Source organism: Trachypithecus francoisi, unplaced genomic scaffold, assembly GCF_009764315.1.
Source record: "Trachypithecus francoisi isolate TF-2019V2 unplaced genomic scaffold, Tfra_2.0 Lachesis_group0, whole genome shotgun sequence".
NCBI lineage: Eukaryota > Metazoa > Chordata > Mammalia > Primates > Cercopithecidae > Trachypithecus > Trachypithecus francoisi.
In genome coordinates, this window is record NW_022681453.1 from 150,372,235 (window position 1) to 150,398,338 (window position 26,104).

Genomic DNA, 26,104 nt, shown 5'->3' on the forward strand with positions numbered 1-26,104 from the left:
CTTTCATAACCTTTTTTTAAATTTCAAATTTCTGGGCTCATGGCCATCTTTTGAAACGCTTAGTCAGATAGTATCTCAGAAAACACCAAGTACTCCACCTGACACATAAAAGGTTACTATAAATGTGGAATCTGAATTGTTTGTTCCATTCCCCATCATGGGAGTGGAAAGTTTCTGATTTCCTAAGTGTGGTTTATATCTCTCTCACACTAATAAAGAGATAAAAACCTTAAATCATCTTGGATCCCTATTGAATACCATGTGAGTAAAGACATGATCCAATTATAGCACATCCAGAGAGCAATTTCTCCTCTTTTTATTAGACAGTCAGTTAGATGTACTCTATTGTCTGTTGGAGAACTATGAATTAAAGTGCCTGGAATCTGAAGAGAGCTCTATACAGCCTATTTTCCCCCAAGCCGGACATATCCTTGAATAAGCTTTGTGGCTCAGTATAAAAGAGAGGCAGAAATGGTTGCAATCCTGATCAAATCAAGGCACTGATCAAAGGACTAAATATAAAGCTTGCCAAATGATGCATAGCAAGAGTGAGAAGGAGAAAAAGGATGAAAAATTGATGCAGGCATACCAGAAATGAGTACACAGCCTTGTGTAGAGAGCTAACCAGAAGCAGGAACATGAAACTGAGCCTAGGAAACACTAGAAATACCAGTCTGAACCCTCAGAGATGGTACCCTTATTGTCTGCCTTGGTGAAGTCTCCCAGAGGAAACTAAAGAGGGACTAAGGTTCACTTTGGTGGTGTGTTTCTGCTGTGGAGCTGAGGGACAACTAAAAGCACAGCAGGGGTAATATAAAGAATCTGTAGGAAGGAAATTATAAAATTTGAACACAGGAGAGATATGCTGTGTTGTTGGATAGGAAAACTCAACATTAAAAGTGCTAATTTTCCCAAAATGAATTTTAAAATGTAATTCAATTCCCATAAAAATAATAGAGCTATTTTTTTCTAGAATGGACAAAATTATTTTAATTCCACATGAAAGAATAAATGAGTTACAATAAGGTCTAAAGCAATTTAGCAAAAGAAGGAATAATGGAATAAAAATTATAATTATTGCAGTGTGGCATGGGGATAGGAATGGAGAGTTCAAACGAACAGAATAGAACATTCAGAAAAAAAAAGAGGCATGTCTGTGGACAGTCATGCACATGCACTCCATGTTTAAAAGTGGCATTATAATTCAGTGAGAAGAGAGGAAGGAGATGAAGTTGAGTCATTTAGCTGTCCAATTATAAAAACACAGAAGAAAGTTTTAATTCTACCATCATATTTCACATGAAAACAAATTCCAGATGATTTTTAAAATGTAAGAAATACCAGACTTACTACTACTTAATACTACCTGGTAAGCACTTAACATATCTTTCTGGAAGATTTTGTGATCATAAAATTAGATTGCAAAATTTGAGAAGTTTCAACATATTCTGGAGATTCTGGTTGCCAGAGCCTTAAACATATAAAAATTACAGACTGTTTCACAACAGTCTTAATTTTCTTTTCAGTAAGCTAACATCTATAATTGCTAAAAATTAAACCACTTGCTGTTGATATTTGAAATTCCTTTTTCACATTTTTGTTTAATTCTAAGATACTTTTTGAAAAGAAAGAAAAGGAGGAAAACAGAGCACACCTCAGACCTCTTTGAGTTAAAGATTAATCATGCAATTTAAACCATAGCCCAGCATAAAGGTAGAAAGGTAATTGATCATGTTAAAAGCAGTTTGCCATAGAAAAATGTTTTGTATCTTTCCAGTACTTCCTGGAGTCAAAGAATCAAACTGAGAAGAAAATACAAGCAGTATATTATTGGGAGGCTATTGCAATCAGCACAGCTGTTTCCAAATTTTTTGTCACATATTTCAGCCCCTGCTGTGTTTATATATATATATATATCTTTCTACATTAGGGGAAAAAGTCCGTATCAGTCCAATTTAGCATTCTTAAAGTGCTTCAGGTTTATAAGATGCTTCTTTAAGCAAGTTGCTATTGAGATAATTCTTTTTGTTTATGTGTAATATTCAAGTTGAAATCAAGGTAGTCACCTCTGTCTGGCAGGCTGGAACATTCTAATGAGAAATGTCACAAAATTTGCCCTTAGGGATGTATGAAGATGTAAGTTGGTGCAAATTCAACTGGGAATTCCCATACCTGTGGTTTCAAATCAGCTCAGACTAGTTGCAGGTATTTTGGTCTGTTTTGCTGTAAATAAAGGGATGCTATGAAATAAAGGTTTGATACATACACATAGTTCTGTTGGAGAAACTTGAAATCACTTCAGAGAAGCAATTATTTACCTCTACTTTCAATCAGGCATCCATGTTGGTGGTCTGGCATCCGAATACCCAGATGCCTCTTGGGAACATGTTGGAATACAGGGGTACCACCCTGAAGATCAGTGTGAGCTCAAGTCACGCCAGCTCTTATTCACCTAGGGTTATCCCATGAGTGAGAGAGAGACTGTCTAAGGACCACAGGATTTCACGGAGTTTGGTTCTTCCTCCCAGACAATATTCCATTTAAATGGGTTACACTCATGAAAGTTCATGTTGGTTCAAGGTTTGAGACTTTGAAAGAAAAAGGTTGAAAATGCAAAGTTTAACTTCTATGCTGCTGTAGTGACATCTGTTTCTCTTCAAACTTGACACTGACAATGGCAATCACTGTCTCTGCAGGGGGTTAGGGTCAATGCCTGTCTGTAGAGACCCACCCTCTATAGGATCAAGCTAAGATTCTGTCTTGGCTAAGTCTAGTACTCACTATCTATCTTTTAAGATGTTTCTGACATTGATGACTGACCCAAGGCTTTAACTTCAAAGTTTCCTAGGCCGGGCATGGTGGCTTATGTTTGTAATCCCAACACTTTGGCTTGAGACATTTGAACCCAGGAATTTGAGACCAGTCTGGGCAACGTAGTGAGACCCTATCTCTAAATTTTTTTTTATTTTTTTTATTTTTTTTATTTTTTTTATTTTTTTTATTTTTTTTATTTTTTTTATTTTTTTTATTTTTATTTTTATTTTTATTTTTATTATTTTTTTTTTTATTATACTTTAAGTTCTAGGGTACATGTGCATGACGTTTATATCATGTATAACTCCCCAATGCAATCCCTCCCTCCTCCCCCCTCCCCATGATAGGCCCCAGTGTGTGATGTTCCCCTTCCCGAGTCCAAGTGATCTCATTGTTCAGTTCCCACCTATGAGTGAGAACATGCGGTGTTGGTTTTCTCTTCTTGTGATAGTTTGCTAAGAATGATGGTTTCCAGCTGCATCCATGTCCCTACAAAGGACGCAAACTCATCCTTTTTGATGGCTGCATAGTATTCCATGGTGTATATGTGCCACATTTTCTTAATCCAGTCTGTCACAGATGGACATTTGGGTTGATTCCAAGTCTTTGCTATTGTGAATAGTGCCGCAATAAACAAACGTGTGCATGTGTCTTTGTAGTAGAGTATAAATTTTTTTTTAATTAGCCAGGTATGGTGATATGTTCCTGTAGCCCTAGCTATTCAGGAGGCAGAGACAGGAGGATCACTTAGACCTGGGAGGTCGGTACTGCAGTGAGCCATGATCGGATCACTGCACTCCAACTTGGGTGAGAGTGAGACCCTGTCTCAAAAAAGAAGGGGGTTCTTTCCTTTAATCTCCAGGTACTTTGTATAACATTATTGTACTTGATTTCTTGATCTTCCATCCAAGATCTACTCTGAGTCTGCCTACTATTTTTATTCATGCTCCCAGGCCGTAATTGAGACAAATTTTATTGTCTTCTAGTTTTCAGTGCTGTTTTCAGAAATCTAGTGCTGTATGATTTTTATCACTGCATTTGTGATTTATCTTTTGTCCCTCAAGAAATCATATAGACTCTTCTCTTTATTTTATATTGAAATATCACAATAACGTGCCTGGTATAATGCTCATTTCTACTCATCATGTTTCATGTTTGGGTCCTTCAATTTACCAATTCACATCTTGTATTGTGGAAAATTTTCTCATGCCATTCCTTTGATAATTACATCTTTTCTCTCTTCTCTTTGTTATGGAACCTATTTAATAAAATTATTGGACCAACTGATGTGACCTCCTCATCTTTTCTCTTCTACTTTTCAATTCTTTATGTCACTCACTCAAACATCTTTTTATCTATATTCTATCAATATAAGTATTTTATGGAAGATTTCCCCAACTTTATGTTCCAATTTTGAAATTTTTGTTTCAACCCTTGTATTTTTATTTCTAAAAGCTTTTTTGTTTTTCTGAATTTTTTTCTAGCCTCCTATTCCCTTACATGAATGCAGTATCTTCTCTTGCCTCTGAAAATATTGATAATAGTTTTTAGAAGATTTTTTTGGCACCTTAAATTGTGTTTGTTTTCTGCAATTTTTTTTTCAGTCTTTTTGATTCTCTGTTTTTCCTTACTTCTGTAGAAAGGCCAGAATGAGTAACCATATTTAAGAGTGAGGGGAAAAAGAAAGAGGGACTGGAGCGGGGGCAAGTTCTAAGCTCATCAACTGGTGAGCCTCACTGTAGGACAACTAAGAAATCTGGCCTTTATTTGAAGGTACCTCTAAATCTCGTTATCTGTGAACCAGTCTATTTCTCCAGATAATTTCTCTCATAGGAGGTATAAATTGAGTGCCAACATTCTGGGAGCCCTGTGTGGAAAGGGGCCTGGGGTTCTCACAGTTCCTTCTATAGACTTCACTTCACCAAACTCTTGTCAGTGCTGCATCCCACTCCTGCTCCCTCCATGCCTGTTGTCCTTAGTCCAGAACCTTTTTGGTTTAATTTTCAAGACAGGAAAGCCTACAAGATGGGGTCTGCAATAATGGCTGGCTCCTCAGCAAAACAGATTGGATATTTTAAACTTGATGAAATGATGCTAAAGTTCACCTGGAAAAATAAGCATTCACAAATAGAAATGTGGGCTGAGCATAGTGGCCGATGCCTGCAATCCCAGCACTGTGAGAGGTGAAGGTGAGAAGATTGCTTGAACCGAGGAGTTCAAGACCAGCCTGGGCAATATGGAGAAACCCCATCTCTACTGCAAATTAAAAAATTAACTGGGTGTGGTGGCATGCTTGTAGTCCCAGCTAATGGGGAGGCTGAGGTGGGAGGATTGCTTGAGCCTGGGAGATCAAGGTTGCAGTGAGTCATGATTGTATCACTGCACTCTAGCCTGGGTGACAGAGAGAGACCTTGTCTCAAATAAATAAATAAAGGAAAATTCCAAAATTTTAAGTAACAGTAAGGAGTGAACTCTATCAGATACAAAAATGTATTGTGAAGCACAACCATCAAACTTTGGTGCTTGTGAAGGAAAGGGCTGGCAGATTTATGAAAGAATAGAGTCATAAGAAAAATCTAAACAAATACCTGTGGGAATTTTGAATATGATAAAGTAACTTTTCATATCTGCATGGAAAAGATGAGTTATTCAAAAATATTCATTGTAACATTATTTATAAAACAAAAAAATTAAAAACAACCTAAATGTCCATCAACACAGAACTGGTTTAATAAATGCATTAACTGCATATAACATTTATAAATGTTGAAGAGAGGTAGATGCATCTATGTGAGCTGATGTGGAAATATATCTAACATATAAGTTAAGTTAAAAACCAACTTATTGAATAATATGTTTAGCATTATCTCACATTTCTAAAAAATAGAAAGGATGTAACTGCTAATCTATGCATAAAATCTCTAGAAGTATAAGGAATAGTAACAGTATTTAGCTCTGGAAGTGGGACTTGGGTGTCGGAGAGGGAGGAGAAGTCTTTCACTTTTCACTTTATACTCTCTCTGTTCTCTGAATTAAAAAAAGAAATTCCCCTTGAGAACGTACATCTTTGATAAAAATTTATTTAAAATTAGTAGCTACAACATTCCTAGCTTGCTACCCAAATACTAGATTGTGTAAGCAATTTTTAAATGTAATTGGAAAAAGTATTGATACTAGGCTGTCCTATTCTATAGAAAATTCACCCATGAGCTGGAATGTCTTCAAGCTTGTCATTATTCCATATCTTTGTCTTCACCAACTCCAAGTGCCAATCACCATGTTTTCTTGCTTGCATTCTTTAGATGCAGTCATCTAATGTTTTTGGAACACTCTGTCCGGAACTTTTATTTACTTACCCTGACACAACATGAAAGCTTCCCAGGAATCTGTTCTCTTAGTTCATTTGCTAGGGTTGCAGTGGATGTATACATAGCACAGTCTGATGGAGAATAGACTCATCTTCAACCCTGCTTTCACTCACTGGAGTGAGAAAATGGATCAGATAAGGGAAGTACAGAGCACCACCCACAATGAACTGTGTCCCATCATAGACAGCTAAGGAGTTTACGTAATTTCAAATTTCTTCTGTTCTAGATAAAAGTTTTAAAATAATTCAACTGTATACAGAAAAAAACAAGTACTCATCACTCGGATTCTTTTTTAACATTGATGTTACTTCAGAACTCTTTTTGAAAGAATAAAATACAGCAACAGTCATAGTCCTGTTCCTCCCTATTCTTTCCCTTCCTCTAACACCCTTCTCTGCACAGGTAACTACATCTTAACATCAACGTGGGTTCTTCCTGACCAGTTTTTCATATGTCTTATGTCTGTCTGTACCCGTAAGCAATATATAACACATTTCTATATTTTAAAATTTTGTATAAATGGTATTATACTGGTATTTATCTGTTTCAGTTGCATTGCATTTAGCTACCAGTACCAGAAAAAAATCCTTCTACAGGATATTAAATAACTAAGAATATTGTTTGTCTTCATAACAAGAAGTCTAGGGAAAGCCCACTGTGGTGGTCCTTGACCTGCTGATGTCATCTATTCATCCTGCTTTACTATCCTGATGTGTGACTCTTCTTCACCTGTTGCTTGCAAGTTAGCAACTAAACCTCAGAAGTTCATATTCCAGGGAGGATGAAGAGGGAAGACAACAGCCTAAAGTTTTGTTCTTGTTACGTTTTATCTTTCTATTTGGGAAGGGAAAACACCCAGAGATGTTCACTACATATTATTTGCTAGAACTGATGTACCCCTTGCTGCAAGAAAGGGCAAGTTGCTGATTCTTTTAGCTTTTCAGCACCCTCAGTAGAGAATATCGCCAGAAAAATTAAAAGGAGGCATTGATGACTTTCAGGTAGCCAATCAAGAGTCTGCTCTGTTATCCTTTTACGACTTGCTTTTGCCATTCTTCACCATTATATCTTTTACAATTTATCCATATTGGTAATTCTAGACACAATTCATTCATGCTAACTGTTGTTTATTATTTCATTATTTATTACACTTTATTTGCACATTTTCTATTACTAGACCTTTGAAGTGTTGTCATTTTTTCAGTATTCCAAAAATGCCATGTGAATATCCTTCTGTATATGAATATATCTTTGTACTCCTGTGAAAATTATACACATATAAGTTAAATATATTTGTGTTATAAAACATAACATATTTAAAACACATATAAATCATGTGCCAAACATTTATATATATTAAATATACACCTGTTATATATGTATATATAAATATATCTCACACCTTATTTTGTGTTTTCTTTTTTTTTTTTTTTTTTATTTAATTTAATTTTATTTATTTTTTCTTTTTTTTCTTTTTTTTTTTTTTTTTTCTCTTTTTTTCTTTTTTATTATACTTTAAGTTCTAGGGTACATGTGCATAACGTTTATATCATGTATAACTCCCCAATGCAATCCCTCCCTCCTCCCCCCTCCCCATGATAGGCCCCAGTGTGTGATGTTCCCCTTCCCGAGTCCAAGTGATCTCATTGTTCAGTTCCCACCTATGAGTGAGAACATGCGGTGTTTGGTTTTCTCTTCTTGTGATAGTTTGCTAAGAATGATGGTTTCCAGCTGCATCCATGTCCCTACAAAGGACGCAAACTCATCCTTTTTGATGGCTGCATAGTATTCCATGGTGTATATGTGCCACATTTTCTTAATCCAGTCTGTCACAGATGGACATTTGGGTTGATTCCAAGTCTTTGCTATTGTGAATAGTGCCGCAATAAACATACGTGTGCATGTGTCTTTGTAGTAGAGTAATTTATAATCCTTTGGGTATATACCCAGTAGTGGGATGGCTGGGTCATATGGTACATCTAGTTCTAGATCCTTGAGGAATCGCCATACTGTTTTCCATAATGGTTGAACTAGTTTACAATCCCACCAACAGTGTAAAAGTGTTCCTATTTCTCCACATCCTCTCCAACATCTATTGTTTCCTGACTTCTTAATGATTGCCATTCTAACTGGTGTGAGATGGTATCTCATTGTGGTTTTGATTTGCATTTCTCTGATGGCGAGTGATGACGAGCATTTTTTCATGTGTCTGTTGGCTGTATGGATGTCTTCTTTTGAGAAATGTCTGTTCATATCCTTTCCCCACTTTTTGATGGGGTTGTTTGTTTTTTTCTTATATATTTGTTTGAGTTCTTTGTAGATTCTGGATATTAGCCCTTTGTCAGATGAGTAGGTTGCAAAAATTTTCTCCCATTCTGTAGGTTGCCTGTTCACTCTGATGGTAGTTTCTTTTGCTGTGCAAAAGCTCTTTAGTTTAATGAGATCCCATTTGTCAATTTTGGCTTTTGCTGCCGTTGCTTTTGGTGTTTTAGACATGAAGTCCTTGCCCATGCCTATGTCCTGAATGGTACTACCTAGATTTTCTTCTAGGGTTTTTATGGTATTAGGTCTAACATTTAGGTCTCTAATCCATCTTGAATTAATTTTCGTATAAGGGGTAAGGAAAGGATCCAGTTTCAGCTTTCTACTTGTGGCTAGCCAATTTTCCCAGCACCATTTATTAAATAGGGAATCCTTTCCCCATTTCTTGTTTTTGTCAGGTTTGAAGTGTTTTCAATGTAAATGTTTTTTCTAGGGTTCTTGTTTTCCGCTTTCCTGATTTTGTTTGGATTGATTATTGAGTTCTCTATGTCCCTTTTATTGTTGTTGTTCTATTACTGTGGAGTGACTCATTCTAGTTTCTTCGGTTATTTTAGTCATTATCCTTACATTTTAGCCTACATAATTAACATAGAATACATAATTAAAAGGTCTGAAATACACAAATATTCCTAGCCTCATCCTGGACACTATGTGTAAATTAAAATGCTTTAATTCTTTTCATCCCTCCCATTATTCGTGCTATAAATTTGCTAGTGTTTTAGTTCTACCTTATTTTTAACCATTCAGTAATCATGATTATTTTACAATCTGTGACTACATTGGCTTCTCTACGTGTTTAACAGTTTGTTTGCTTAACAATGCTTCATGCACTCTTTCCTCTGTGTTCAGTTTTATTCTTTCTGAAGCTTTTCCTTTAGTGATTCTCTTAGTAAAAGTATATGATTAGTAAACTACCTCGGCAGTAGTAATTTAGCAGGAATTTAGTAGTAATTTAGTAGTAATTTAGCAGTAATTAGTCTTTTGCTTAAAAATCGATTTTGTCCTCAATTTTGAAGTATAGTTTATCTGGATATAGAATTCAAAATTGACAAATATTTTCCCTCAGAACTTTATTGATATTAGGCAATTATATTTTATATTGTTTTGTATTTATTTTGTTTTTGATATTGATTTAAAATATGCTCTGCAATTGTTATTCTTTTTTTGGCTAATCTGTCTTTTCTCTCTGGCTGATATTTTACTTTCTGTCTATGTATTGTATTGTACAGTTTTACTACAGCAAATCTGAGTGTTTATTTTACTTATTCCACTCAGAATTTGGTATGCTTCTTCAGTTCTACAAAAAAAATTTCTTAGAATAGTGCCTCTCTCACCTCCCTTCTTTCTTCTACAAAAGATATATGTTGGACTATCTTTTAATTTATTCTACATGCCCGTTAACATTCTTTTACATTTTACCTATCTTTTTTTTTAACCTGTGTTCTGGATGATTCCCTCAGATCCTGTTATAATTCTCTGTTGAGCTGTGCCAACTGAGTTTTCAATTTTATTGCCTATGGTTTATACTCTAGATTTTGATTCTTCCTTTTTCAAATTGTCTACAGTCTTATTCTTTCATTGTATTTTATAGTTAATTTAATGATTTTTTAATCATTTAAATGCAGTTGTTTTAGAAAATCTTTCAGGCTGTTCTGTTTCTTTTTCTTTTTTCTTTTTTTTACACTACTAGCTCTTCTTTTTTAATGTTTTTAAATTATCTGCCTTCCCTTCAGAGTGGTTACATATATATATATATATATGGAGAGAGAGAGAGAGAGAGATTCACTCTTTCGCCCAGTCTGAAGTGAAGTGGCATGACCTCAGCTAACTGCAGCCTCTGCCTCGCCCCCCGCTGGGTTCAAGCAATTCCCCTGCCTCAGCCTCCTGAGTAGCTGGGGTTATAGGCGCCTGCTGCCATGCCTGGCTAATTTTTGTATTTTTAGTAGAGAAGGGGTTTTGCCATATTGGCCAGGCTGGTATCCAACTCCTGATCTCAGGTGGTCCACCCACCTCAGCCTCCAAAAGTGCTAGGATTACAGACATGAGCCACCATGCCCAGCCTATTAATATGTTTAAAATATTTTTGTGAGACAATGTTAGAATGAAATGAAAAGAATATTAATTTATATGATTCTTCAGGTCAGTTAAAGCAGCGCACACACATCTTCTGCGAGGGTTTTCTTTATAAATAGCATGGAGCAGAGCTTATCCTTCTCACTGTGGGTTTTCCCTCTGTTTCTTACCTCTGGGGATTTGAGTTCAGCTGTGTGTTTAAAACATTGTTATAATTTATATACACAAATGCAGGAGAGATTTCTATATCAGCTTATTTGTACTTATATCTGGAACCGTCTTTTAATGGCTTTCTGAGGATGCATAACTTGCTTAACACGGCTCTGTGCTCCTGTCAGCACCGAATGATGTTACAAGGTCACCAAAAACAAATTTGAGGCCTTAAAAGTGGTTTCTGTGCAATTCCTTCAATACGTGCCAGAGATAATATCTGGTAATATGATTGTCTAAAGCTTAAGTTACAAATGTGTAGTCCACAGGCCAGATCTCATCTGCAGATGTACTTAGTCCACACACAGCTTAAATCTTTTATATGCGAGGCCAACATTTAAAAATTGGCAAATTTTACATAATGCTTTAGATTTTCAGTTTCTCTTAAACAAACGAGCAAAAATAATCAGAAAGTTGATGTTCCAACACTGCAGCCCTGTACCAGTGTGTGTGAATAGCTGCTGGCTCGGTGTGTTGGGGTTCCCATCATTCTCCTGGGTTCCACACACAGGTTATTCCTTTACATTATAGGTGTGGCCTTGCAGGCACCTGAGTTGGCAACTTCTGTTCTAAAGATTAGAACAAGTCATGGTGTACCATCAAAGAAGTCACCATTAGAATCCTACCAAATGTGTAAAGGGCTGATGAGTCTGGTTAGCTGCTGAATGTTTGAGCACGCAGGTACTTCTTTAATACACTGAGATCAGGATGCTGACCCTGCTCTTTTGATGTGCTCCAAAGGAAATATATTTATTATTTGGGGGAACAATCTAAAGTCCTGTAAAGAAAATATAGAGACCACTATGAACATAATGGGCTCCATGTGGTTGAGACAAGCAGAAAAGGGGCTTTCACTTTTGCTTCATGTTGGTGCATTTGTCCCTTTGTGAAGCTTAATGGTTCCTGTGGAAGCAGAGCCTGCAGAATTCAGTCTCTAACTTGTTTCAATCAGAGGGGCCCCCACTGAAAACTTGCCAGAATCCGTGGGCAATGAATAAGAATTGGACGTGTTTCCAGTTCTAAAGTATTGCTTGTTTCTTGTTTTGCAAGAATTCAACAATATCACAGCTGAGTGGGAGTACTGTAAACTGTTATTAAATGGCTTTATTATTCTCTGGTAGGTTAGCTATTTATTAATTTGGCCAGTACCTAATGTGGAAAAAGTAGCTTTTACTGTGTTGCAATCTCTTCCACGTAAACTGTGTTCCCACATACTCAGAGGCATATTAATTGTGTTCGATTTGCACCTTATATACTTCCACCTTCACTCCACCCCACTTCAGCCATACTAAAGTTTTTCACCACAACCTAGATAACTATTGTTTTCTCTGAGCCTTAATGCCAGCCTCTCCTTCTTCATCAGGCCCAGTTCTGCTTGCCATCCCAACTCAGGAGTCATCTTCTCTCACCAGCACTCCAAGCTTGCTACATTTACTCTATGAAGACTGTGTCTGTCTCCTAGTTTTATGGTTGGTTCTCCACATAGCTCTTCATCACTAGGTTTTGAGCTCCATAAAAGAAAACCTTACTTCTTGTCTTACTCATCTTTGTGTTTCCAGAGCTTTGCAATCTGCTTGGCACGTAACAGGGAATCAACAAATGCACAGTACCTTGAATGAATTACTCCCATCAAGAACTTGAGTGGGCTTTCAGGGCTAAGGAATATTTATTTCAAAAAGGATAACTAAAAGTAAAAACTATATCTGTCTCTTAAAAAAAAGGGTATATCTGGCACAAAATAGACCTTAATTTAGAACTAAATTTTACTCAGAGCCTCCTGGCAACAAAGTGAAAAGGAAAGTACGTCAGTTTTTATGATTCTGCAGGTCAGTTAAAGAAAATACACAAGTCATCAACAATGTGTTTTTTTTCTGTTATTGAATTCTATGAGAAATAAAGCATGAAGTGACGTCACAGACAACGTTCTTGATTATAGTCTTACAAAAAACGCAGAAGAATTCTTCAAATGCACCTTCTAAAAGTCACCCCTCTGTAAAAGTGAAAAGTAAAGCAGTGACCCCTAAGTGAATAAAGTCACTGCTAAAATAGTCATGTCAAGTTGTTTCCGGTGATCTGCTATGAAACAACAGTAGAGCCTAAGTAACGGTTGTCCATTTCTGTGTAACAAATTATGTCACAACTTTGCTGCCTAATATAGCAAACATTTATGGTCTCACAGTTTCTAAGGGTCACTTTAGGCTGACTGGTTCTAGTTATGGTCTCTCATGAGGTTGCAGACAAGCTGTTGGCCAGGATTATAGCCTCTGAACACTCGACCAGGACCAAAAGATCCACTTCCAAGCTTGCTCGTATGGCTATTGGCTGAAGACTTCAGTTTCTTGCCACAGACTTCTCTGCAGGGCTGCACAAGAGTTGGCTTTCCCCAGAGAGAATAAATGCAAGGGAAATATTGTGAGAGAATGAAAGAGCAACCAAAATGGATTCAATCTAATCTCAGAACTGACATATTGTCACTTCCGGCCAATTCTGTTGGTCACACAGCCCATCCTAATACAATGTGAGAGAGTAATGTAGAGGGTGTGAATACCAATTGTCAGGGATCATTGAGGGCCATCTTGAAGGCTGCCTCCTACAGTAACCTGGAAGCATGATTGGATCTCACATACTTTAGATGGTCCTTCTAGAATCTCAGATGTGAGCACTTTTAAGTATTGGATGAAGACCATTCAGAGCTGACTTCTATGGGTGAAAGTCAATATTTATGTTATTGATCAGTGAGAAATGTATATACTTCCAATCCCAGGAGACAAATGTACCTGGACCAAATGATATGAAAAGTACAGGCCTGGTTTGCATATTTCTTTCCTATCTCTGCATTGATAAAGTCAAGAGTTTCCTTAAAAGAAACTTGAATGTGCTCAAGAATTTAAGAGCTTGAGGCTGCAGATATCTGTACATAGACTATAGAAGAGGAAATCTTGGCTTTAAAAAACACCATTATGCTCACATGTGGTCACCAGCATTCTTATCCACAAATCTTGGAAATGCCATTTCAAATGCTCTATTTTTAGGAGGGCTGCATCTTAAATGGCCCTCAGGGACAGAGTTGAAACTGAATGAAGGGAACCATTTTCTAAGGTTCAAGGGCTTCCTTTGGGGAAGTCCAGTACTGTCATTATGCTTATTGTACGGGTAGCTTCAGCAACTTACCCAGAAATACAGAGCTAAGCATCAGATATCATATTCAACCAGGAAAAGCAGAGTTAACCTCTATCATTTTAGACTACAGAATTGCCCCATTTGTGTCTATATTTCCTAGTCTTTTAAAGGAAATTATTAAAACATTAAAAATAAATGAAATATTTATTAAAGTAAGTACAATAACTATTATTAAACAGTTAAAGTAAGATATTTAAGCATTAAAAATGTCTAGAAGGTAAAAGAATTGTTAAAATTAACTAAGTCCTTCTCAAGGCAGCTAGTGAGTGTTTTGAGCAATTGACCTGTTCCAGCTGGCCTTCCTCACTGGGGAGAACATCTTAAGAGGTAGACGTTCACCGAGATCTCACATTGAGATCTTGAAGTGTGTTGACCTAGAATTCTTGGGTCTGAGCCAGAACCTTAGCTGAGGTCAGGAGCATGCATAGGAAGGAGGTTTTTTGCTCCAAACTGGGCTACGTGCCGCTGGTCCCATAGTGAACAAGCCCTGGACATGCCAAAACAATGTGGTCAAACAGCCCTGCTCTCCTCTCACTCTTGGCTGATTTGAGACAATAAATGACACAACACCAAAGTTAATTTATTATATGACAATATTAAGGACAAATAAAGCCTGTAGGAGCAATTAGTTTTTAAAACTTGAAGAAAGGCATTGGCTAAGAATTTAAACAAAAAAGGACATGGGAATAGTGCTGTACAGGCTGGAAAGGCAACGAAGTAGAATTTCTCCTGGAACAACAGAGCAAGTCTGAGCCAGGGGAGTGTGAGCGCAGTGATGATGGCAGCGAGGGGTACTGCAGGAACAGTGAGTGTGGAGGAGGGATGTGGGAGCAGTGAGAGGGCATGGCACAATGCCAGGTAACAAAGTGAGAGGGTCTTGGGACCAGTGAAGGTGTTTCTTTTAGAAAAGTCTATAGAAGGGGTAGTGATCATGCAAAGTCATGTTCACATTTCATCTGATGTAGGCACTTATCAAATTACCTTCCAATATATTCTGTATAGTAAGCTTAATTTGAAAACAATGATTTATTTGAAATCTGCAGTACTATAAGTTGGCACCAGAGGTGGGAGAGTTAAATGCATGAATTTGGAAAGCTGTTTAATACCAGATTTTGAAACTGCACATGGATGCACAAATGTTAAAAACAATCTGTGGAGGTGGTGTGTGATACAGTGAAAGAGCAGAGGTTCCACAGAATAGAAACGCTGGCTCCCCCATTGACTGTTGAAATGGATTTCGCCAAGTCACTTGACAGAATTTCAATTCCAAAATCTATAAAATGAAGCTTACCACAAAATTTATTTCATAGGAATATGAAGAAATGCAGAGGAGATATTGTTGAAGTCCCTTTGTAATTCTAAATTCTGAATTATTTTAAATTTGGGGGTGGGGAGGGTTACAAATGATTTCCCATCTCGAAAGATTGATTGTTAATTTGTATATTTATTGCCTATATCCCTGAGTCCTTCCATGTCATATTCACTTGCATATCTCCAGCACCTACAACAGGGCCAGGCCCTCAGAAGGTACTCAGTGAATATTCATTGAATGAATAAACATGAATCTCAATAGAAACATTAATATCAGAATTACATCAAAGACAAGACATTTTGAAAAATAACTCCCCTACTGTTATTATTGAGACTGTTTCTCCCCTCAACTTCCCATGTCTAAGAGAAATGAAATGTGTGCTTACACAAATACACTTGCAGCATTTCCGCTTACATCCCCATTCACCACTTTGTTATGCTCAGTTGAAATAAATCACACAGAACTTCCTCCCTGCATTATTCTTCTGATCTCCAGCAAGCCCTGCCAGGAGTGAGAGAGGCAGCCCAGTGGGTCTCCTCTCACTTAGCCTTAGGCACAGTGAAAAAGAGGATTTGAAGTAGTTTAAAACATTTGTGGAGAAAATGTTTCAGCCTTATGGTTAATTTAACAGTCTGTATCTCCTATATTTCATTATCTTAACTCCTCACGATGGCTGTGAAATAGTTTCCTAATTCTTTCCTTAGCCGTGGTTGCTGCCCAACATGGACATTTTCATGCTGATCAACCTTTCAGATTTATTAAGTTTAGGGAGGGTGATCTCAATTCCATGTAGGGAACAAGAATGTCACCAATCTCTGCAGATCACTGATATTTAGAAATAGTAGAGTTACTAGCTTTAAAGCTCAGCTTACCAATGTTAATACTGAAATCTGATAAATTAATGAGTTCTACTTGTTTTATTTTTAACACACTTATAGAATTCTAGTCCATCCGGAGGGAATTTCTCGCCGTTCTTGCTTCTCTTTGAGATAGCAAAACATCCTTTCTTATGGCTGCATAGTATTCCATGGTGTATATGTGCCACATTTTTTTAGTCTATCATTGATGGGAAACTATCATTCTCGATAAACTAACACAGGAACAGAAAACCAAACACCGCATGTTCTCTCTCACAGGTGGGAGTTGAACAATGAGAACACATGGATACAGGAGGGGAGGGGAACATCACACACCAGGGCCTGTTGAGGGGTTGGGGGCTAGGGGAGGAATAGCATTTGGAGAAGTACCTAATGTAGATGATGGGTGGATGGGTGCAGCAAACACCATGGCACATGTATGCCTATGTAACAAACCTGCACATTCTGCACATGTATCCCAGAATTTAAAGTATAAGAAAAAAAGTTTTTAAAAATTAAAAAAAAAAAAAAAAGGTAGCAAAACATCTGGAAGCAGCACCGGGCTGGAAGGTAAAAGCCCAGAGAACAATAATCGGGACGGTGACTGTTTAGTTGCTCTATGTTGGACAAGTGCATTCTCCATAATTTTTTGCTTTGATTTGGTTTCTGAGATTTTTCTTAAATGGAAAGAGGCATTGATTTCTTACTTCGATGATAAGACAGATGAAATATTCTGAGACCCTTTGATTTCTTACAGGTCTTGAGGAACCCATAGATTTTTGTTTGTTGTAATTATTTGAAGTTCATTACATATTTTGTTTATGTATGACATTTTAATGTTTAAGGATGCCTTGAAGGAATTTGGATTCCTTATTGCTCATAAAGCTTGTCGGTGATCAGCCAGTAGCGCTATTTGCATCTCATTAGTGCAAAGGAGTGAAATGATATTTTGCAGGATCATGGAGAGTATCCCTGGCAAGGTAGAATCAAACACAGGCAATTGTTGTGCTCATAAAGCCCCACGGCTTCTGTGGATTATTTGCAGGTCACATCTCAACCACAATTAACAGCAACCACCACCACAAAGATGGCGGACTACTCAGATGTTAAGCACAGCCGTATTTCTTTGCAAACAAAGGCTCTCCTTATAGAATAAAAGAACTACTTATGCTTTCCAGGAAAAGTCCTTTTATTATTAGATTCCTGGGCATTTGGCGGTTTATACTGTTTATAATTCAATGCTCTTAGTAACAACAAAATAGCTGTAACTGATTGGCAAAATTTAAAGAAATTCAGAAACATAATTATGTTTTCTAAGAGTTAAATAGTTACATGAGATGGGGGACTATTGACAGGAAATATAATTTCTTTTAAAATCCTTTCCCCATGAGGCACACGGTAGGCTTTCTTTACCTAGCTATTCTGCTGCCACAGTCCCATCTGGTGCACTGCAACAATGTGACAGAAGAAATAGCTCTCCAGGTCAGTGAGGGGGTAACTCGTTTGAATATTGTTTCGAATGAGGGATTGAGGCCACCTGTGGGTTCTACTTACATAATTTTCAGCATCTGGCTTGGCTAGCAAATCAATGGCCTCAAAACCAAAATAGAAACAAACAAAAGATTCCTGTTCCCTAAGAAAGATAATACCGTTGTTCAGGAAATGGTGAGCTTGACAGGTATCTTTTTGTCCTTATTGGTGCCTACCAGACCACACACAGAGAAAACCAAACTCCCTCCATATTAAAGGACAAGGGCAGCAGCAGGCAGCACGCTTCCTCTAACTGGAAGGTGGAGAATGATTTTAAAAACTTGTGTTGACTTGCTTGCTTGCAGCATTTTAATAACGTGTAGGTAGGAGGCCATGGGACTTCAGATAAACAAGTACTGAGCCCCGTGAACAGTGCTTGTTCTTGTCATGTTCTGGGGTAGCTACGTGAGGATTTAGGGGTGTCTTTTTCAAAGGAGGCGATTGGAGGAAGTTATAATCACAGTGTAAATAGTGATTAACTGGTACAAAGAATCTGCCTGAGAAAACTGGATAGAAATTGAACACCACTGGCTCCACTAATTTACTCTCCATTAGTATCCTGAGCTTAAAGTGAAAGCAGGAGGCTCCTCTCAAGGCACAGCCACAGTCCCATCCTTTGACTCTACCTGGACTTTTAGACACATCTCCCTAATTCTGGAAAAAGGCAGGAGTGCCATTACATCTGGGCTTATTTCGTGATGCTTCATGGAAACAGCTGCGTTGCCTGTCTTTGTGTGGATACAGTTTTTAAAAATGAAAATCACCATGGCAACAGCTGCAGCCACTTATTACAGAGCAGTGAAAATGACGCTGGTATCGGTGGGGAAAGCTATGTTCTCAGAATAATGTGTCCCTTATACTGGATTTTACCCACTAACATTTTCATTTAAAAAAAAAAAAAGAAAAATGCATGAGAATGTGTTCAAAAGAAATTTACCAGGGACTGGAGAGCTCAGGGAATTGGTAAGTGGGTATAGAACCTTTTATCTGCAGGCCCTGAGTTGAGCTGTTGGCAACAGCTCTTGATACTGCGATTCTAGGGAAGGCAGTGGCCACTGCTTATGTTGAACCCCACAGTGCCGAATATGCCACTTGAACAGAGTTGCATAATGGCGTTGACAGTGATGATTAGAATGTTAATTGAAGCCAGTTTTCTGCACCTTTTAGCACCATACCTTCCTTACAGCCTTGGTAAATCTCTACATTTGAGACTATAGGAACCACCCGGCTCCTGCCTGCCAGCAAGTATAAAATAGCTTAAAAGTAAGCTTTCATTTCCTCTTAACTCTATTCTGACATTAACAGCATCTTTCATGGCTGTCAGATCCTGGGGTCTGGGTCCAGATCATGCTGAAGTCCAAGGGGAGTGGGTGAATGAGCAGAAGGAACACTTGGGGGGCCATAGGCAGGTGAAGATGGTTTTATTCAGCAGCAGCTCTCATCAACAGCTTTCTTAAACTACCTCTCTCATGAGCAGCTTTTCTTACACTGTCCGGTCTGTCTTGGCTGCTTGAACAGGCCACCCCCACCCACGGCTGCGAGGCCAGTTCTCCCTTGCCTTCAGGGTCAACAGCTTAACTCTTTCTCTCTTTGAGCACAAGCAAGCCTGAGCTGTGTTTTGGCCCCCTTCTGTCTGTCTGCAAGAAGGACAGCTTTGTCTCTCTCTTTGAGCACCAGCGTGCCCACAATGTCAAGCCATGTTGAGCCGAGCTGAGCCCCCCAAGAGCTAAGCCCCATGCACAGCGTCAACAGGACAGTTATACCTTTTATAGACAATAGTGGCTCCAAGCCAAGTATGAACTTACACGAACAGGTTATATAGCAAGTGGAGGTGTGTGCCTGCGCACCAAACTCACTGACTCATCCAGGCCTGGATATCCGCCTCAGCCTATTCCTTGACCAAAGCACATCCATGTACCTTACAATGGCTCATGCTACATGTTCTGGCACTTTCTTTTTACCGAACATGAAGGTGAGTGAAGAGGCACACAGGAAAAAAAAAAGATTTACCATGACATATGTTTAAGACCTCATACAAGGTCTGGGTGTGGTGGCTCATACCTGTAATCCCAGCACTTTGGGAGACCAAGGCAGGAGGACTGCTTCAGCCCAGGGGTTCAAGAACAGACTGGGCAACAAAGTGAGACCTCAATCTCTACAAAAAATAAAATTTAGCCAGGTGTGATGATGCACACCTGTGGTCCCAACTCCATGGGAGGATGAGGCAGGAGGATTACTTGAGCCGAGGAGGTCGAGGCTGTAGTGAGACATGTTCATGCCACTGTAGTCCAGCTTGGGTGACACAGCGAGATCCTGTCTTAAAAATAAAAAAAAAAAGACTTCATGCATTGTACAGAGAAACCCTGCATTTTGAATTTTTAATGAGTTTTTAAAATATTCTGTGAGCATGATGTCACATCATTTTAATGATCCCATAGACCGTATCATTGATAAAAACAGCCAAATGATTTGACAGAATCTATTTATGAGGAAACCGAAAAATGATATCAATATTAACTTATGGAAATAGTAAAACTTCAAAAAGCTATGGTCTCTAAGACTACAGATAAATAAGCCTTGAGCATAGCAAGAACATCCATCAAAACCAAAATCCTTCACTCACTTCCAAAGAACTCTGATACCTGAGGAAATGACCCAGGTGTGTGTGGCTCTCTGTATGAGTGTGTGTGTGTTTGTGCACACACACGCACACATTGAGAAGAGATTAGGATTTATATTATCTGCTTTATCTCTCACAAGTTTCAAATCTCTTTTAAAAAGTTATTCCAAATTTTTTTCTTTAGTTATGGGCCCTAAAACTTTAGAGTATGTATTTTACCACCAAACTTACATGTGATCCAGGCTTTACTAAACTGTGTTGTACCCTGGTTTGTTTCCCTCTCATCAGTCAAACGAGGTAGAGAAGCCCATGGAGAAGGTTTTTGCCCTAAGCTATCGGAAGCATATTGCAAAAAGCCTCCATCTCATCCTGGTCCAGAAAATGAGTAAAACATAAAAACTTTCCCCCCTCAAAGCCCAGCCACTAGGGATTATTTTATTTTATTTTTTAATAGGACAAGGCAGCATATTAGAATCTATTGTGCAACAAGGAGTAGGTCCCATCTCCCTCCTTTCTGCTGCCAAGGCTGTTCCTCATTTAAACTAACCAAGCAACTGTACACCCAACAATGCCAGATTGGGGATTAGAACACCACTTGAAGGAGTCTTTCCAGAGAAATCTTCATTGCTGTTTTATTGCCCGCATTTATCCCATATATCCTTTGTCTTGCCAGTCATGGTTAATTTTTCAGTCAGTACAAGCTTCTGCCAGTCTTGTAGTTTCTGTCCAGTGCTCTCTCTTGCTCTCACTTCCTCGTTTCTATACTTCACCTACATCACCCTAATCAGTTTATTCATAGCATTGTATCTGATCTTAATTGAGAGACTCAAGAGGAATACAACTCTAACAATCTTATTTTCACTAAATTAAGCAAGATTGAAGGATGTATTGGTATAAATCCTGATTCAGGAAAAGGAATGTTGAAAGTAATGCAGCAATAAAGAAGGGAGATACCATTCTCTTTTAAAGAAGTCAATACATTTCCCTGGATAAGGTAGCCTCAGCAGATGTTTGATAAGGATTTTTGGTAGAAAACAGATCCTTACCATCTGAAGTGAAATACTTCTTAGTATAATTAATTTTTCATTTAAAAAATGTACTCAATTTTGCTGAACTCTGAACCCAAAAGAAATATGGTGTTGTGGGAGAATCTCCCCAAAAGCTCAGCAAAGAGGGCCAAGTCCACTAGCTCCACTCAGAGTCTCTGCTGATAAGCTTAGGTCACAAGAAGCCACTGCCCCATATCCTTGTGTTTTTCTTTTTTTTTTTTTTTTTTTTTTTTATTATACTTTAAGTTCTAAGGTACATGTGCATAACGTGCAGGTTTGTGACATATGTATACTTATGCCGTGTTGGTGTGCTGCACCCATCAACTCGTCAGCACCCATCAATTCATCATTTATATCATGTATAACTCCCCAATGCAATCCCTCCCTCCTCCCCCCGCCATGATAGGCCCCAGTGTGTGATATTCCCCTTCCCGAGTCCAAGTGATCTCGTTGTTCAGTTCCCACCTATGAGTGAGAACATGCGGTGTTTGGTTTTCTGTTCTTGTGATAGTTTGCTAAGAATGATGGTTTCCAGCTGCATCCATGTCCCTACAAAGGATGCAAACTCATCCTTTTTTATTGCTGCATAGTATTCCATGGTATATATATGCCACATTTTCTTAATCCAGTCTGTCACAGATGGACATTTGGGTTGATTCCAAGTCTTTGCTATTGTGAATAGTGCCGCAGTAAACATACGTGTGCATGTGTCTTTGTAGTAGAATAATTTATAATCCTTTGGGTATATACCCAGTAGTGGGATGGCTGGGTCATATGGTACATCTAGTTCTAGATCCTTGAGGAATTGCCACACTGTCTTCCACAATGGTTGAACCAGTTTACAATCCCACCAACACTGTAAAAGTGTTCCTATTTCTCCACATCCACTCCAACACCTGTTGTTTCCTGACTTCTTAATGATTGCCATTCTAACTGGTGTGAGATGGTATCTCATTGTGGTTTTGATTTGCATTTCTCTTATGGCGAGTGATGATGAGCATTTTTTCATGTGTCTGTTGGCTGTATGAATGTCTTCTTTTGAGAAATGTCTGTTCATATCCTTTGCCCACTTTTTGGTGGGGTTGTTTGTTTTCTTCTTGTATATTTGTTTGAGTTCTTTGTAGATTCTGGATATTAGCCCTTTGTCAGATGAGTAGTTTGCAAGAATTTTCTCCCATTCTGTAGGTTGCCTGTTCACTCTGATGGTAGTTTCTTTTGCTGTGCAAAAGCTCTTTAGTTTAATTAGATCCCATTTGTCAATTTTTGCTTTTGCTGCTGTTGCTTTTGGTGTTTTAGACATGAAGTCCTTGCCCATGCCTATGTCCTGAATGGTACTACCTAGATTTTCTTCTAGGGTTTTTATGGTATTAGGTCTAACATTTAAGTCTCTAATCCATCTTGAATTAATCTTCGTATAAGGGGTAAGGAAAGGATCCAGTTTCAGCTTTCTACTTATGGCTAGCCAATTTTCCCAGCACCATTTATTGAATAGGGAATCCTTCCCCATTTCTTGTTTCTCTCAGGTTTGTCAAAGATCAGATGGCTGTAGATGTGTGGTATTATTTCTGAGGACTCTGTTCTGTTCCATTTGTCTATATCTCTGTTTTGGTACCAGTACCATGCTGTTTTGGTTACTGTAGCCTTGTAGTATAGTTTGAAGTCAGGTAGCGTGACGCCTCCAGCTTTGTCCTTTTGACTTAGGATTGTCTTGGCAATGCGGGCTCTTTTTAGGTTCCATATGAACTTTAAAGCAGTTTTTTTCCAATTCTGTGAAGAAAGTCATTGGTAGCTTGATGGGGATGGCATTGAATCTATAAATAACCTTGGGCAGTATGGCCATTTTCATGATATTGATTCTTCCTATCCATGAGCATGGTATGTTCTTCCATTTGTTTGTGTCCTCTTTGATTTCACTGAGCAGTGGTTTGTAGTTCTCCTTGAAGAGCTCCTTTACATCACTTGTAAGTTGGATTCCTAGGTATTTTATTCTCTTTGAAGCAATTGTGAATGGAAGTTCATTCCTGATTTGGCTCTCTGCTTGTCTGTTACTGGTGTATAAGAATGCTTGTGATTTTTGCACATTAATTTTGTATCCTGAGACTTTGCTGAAGTTGCTTATCAGCTTAAGGAGATTTTGGGCTGAGACAATGGGGCTCTCCAAATATACAATCATGTCATCTGCAAACAGGGACAATTTGACTTCTTCTTTTCCTAACTGGATACCCTTGATTTCTTTCTCTTGCCTGATTGCCCTAGCCAGAACTTCCAACACTATGTTGAATAGGAGTGGTGAGAGAGGGCATCCCTGTCTTGTGCCAGTTTTCAAAGGGAATTTTTCCAGTTTTTGCCCATTCAGTATGATATTAGCTGTGGGTTTGTCATAAATAGCTCTTATTATTTTGAGGTACGTTCCATCAATACCGAATTTATTGAGCGTTTTTAGCATGAAGGGCTGTTGAATTTTGTCAAAAGCCATTTCTGCATCTATTGAGGTAATCATGTGGTTCTTGTCTTTGGTTCTGTTTATATGCTGGATTACGTTTATTGATTTGCGAATGCTGAACCAGCCTTGCATCCCAGGGATGAAGCCCACTTGATCATGGTGGATAAGCTTTTTGATGTGCTGCTGGATCCGGTTTGCCAGTATTTTATTGAGATTTTTGCATCGATGTTCATCAGGGATATTGGTCTAAAATTCTCTTTTTTTGTTGTGTCTCTGCCAGGCTTTGGTATCAGGATGATGTTGGCCTCATAAAATGAGTTAGGGAGGATTCCCTCTTTTTCTATTGATTGGAATAGTTTCAGAAGGAATGGTACCAGCTCCTCCTTGTACCTCTGGTAGAATTCAGCTGTGAATCCATCTGGTCCTGGACTTTTTTGGTGGGTAGGCTATTAATTGTTGCCTCAATTTCAGAGCCTGCTATTGGTCTATTCAGGGATTCAACTTCTTCCTGGTTTAGTCTTGGGAGAGTGTTAAGTGTCCAGGAAATTATCCATTTCTTCTAGATTTTCTAGTTGATTTGCGTAGAGGCATTTATAGTATTCTCTGATGGTGGTTTGTATTTCTGTGGGGTTGGTGGTGATATCCCCTTTATCATTTTTTATTGCGTCTATTTGATTCCTCTCTCTTTTTTTCTTTATTAGTCTTGCTAGCGGTCTGTCAATTTTGTTGATCTTTTCAAAAAACCAACTCCTGGATTCATTGATTTTTTGGAGGGTTTTTTGTGTCTCTATCTCCTTCAGTTCTGCTCTGATCTTAGTTATTTCTTGTCTTCTGCTAGCTTTTGAATGTGTTTGCTCTTGCCTCTCTAGTTCTTTTAATTGTGATGTTAGAGTGTCAATTTTAGATCTTTCCTGCTTTCTCTTGTGGGCATTTAGTGCTATAAATTTCCCTCTACACACTGCTTTAAATGTGTCCCAGAGATTCTGGTATGTTGTATCTTTGTTCTCATTGGTTTCAAAGAACATCTTTATTTCTGCTTTCATTTCGTTATGTACCCAGTAGTCATTCAGGAGCAGGTTGTTCAGTTTCCATGTAGTTGAGCGGTTTTGATTGAGTTTCTTAGTCCTGAGTTTTAGTTTGATTGCACTGTGGTCTGAGAGACAGTTTGTTATAATTCTGTTCTTTGACATTTGCTGAGGAGTGCTTTACTTCCAATTATGTGGTCAATTTTGGAATAAGTGCGATGTGGTGCTGAGAAGAATGTATATTCTGTTGATTTGGGGTGGAGAGTTCTATAGATGTCTATTAGGTCCACTTGGTGCAGAGATGAGTTCAATTCCTGGATATCCTTGTTAACTTTCTGTCTCATTGATCTGTCTAATGTTGACAGTGGAGTGTTGAAGTCTCCCATTATTATTGTATGGGAGTCTAAGTCTCTTTGTAAGTCTCTAAGGACTTGCTTTATGAATCTGGGTGCTCCTGTATTGGGTGCATATATATTTAGAAGAGTTAGCTCTTCCTGTTGAATTGATCCCTTTACCATTATGTAATGGCCTTCTTTGTCTCTTTTGATCTTTGATGGTTTAAAGTCTGTTTTATCAGAGACTAGGATTGCAACCCCTGCTTTGTTTTGTTCTCCATTTGCTTGGTAGATCTTCCTCCACCCCTTTATTTTGAGCCTATGTATGTCTCTGCATGTGAGATGGGTCTCCTGAATACAGCAGACTGATGGGTCTTGACTCTTGATCCAGTTTGCCAGTCTGTGTCTTTTAATTGGAGCATTTAGTCCATTTACATTTAAGGTTAATATTGTTATGTGTGAACTTGATCCTGTCATTATGATATTAACTGGTTATTTTGCTCGTTAGTTGATGCAGTTTCTTCCTAGCCTCGATGGTCTTTACATTTTGGCATGTTTTTGCAATGGCTGGTACCGGTTGTTCCTTTCCATGTTTAGGGCTTCCTTCAGGGTCTCTTGTAAGGCAGGCCTGGTGGTGACAAAATCTCTAAGCACTTGCTTATCTGTAAAGGATTTTATTTCTCCTTCACTGATGAAACTTAGTTTGGCTGGATATGAAATTCTGGGTTGAAAATTCTTTTCTTTAAGAACGTTGAATATTGGCCCCCACTCTCTTCTGGCTTGTAGAGTTTCTGCCGAGAGAGCTGCTGTTAGTCTGATGGGCTTCCCTTTGTGGGTAACCCGACCTTTCTCTCTGGCTGCCCTTAAGATTTTTTCCTTCATTTCAACTTTGGTGAATCTGGCAATGATGTGTCTTGGAGTTGCTCTTCTGGAGGAGTATCTTTGTGGCGTTCTCTGTATTTCCTG

At 38.3% G+C, this 26,104-nt stretch overlaps 1 protein-coding gene across 1 annotated transcript in view; it reads left to right on the plus strand.

Annotated features, from left to right (window-relative positions):
• Positions 1-26,104, plus strand: part of SLC9A9 (solute carrier family 9 member A9) — a 608,786-nt gene that overhangs the window by 237,060 nt on the left and 345,622 nt on the right. The window lies entirely within an intron of this gene.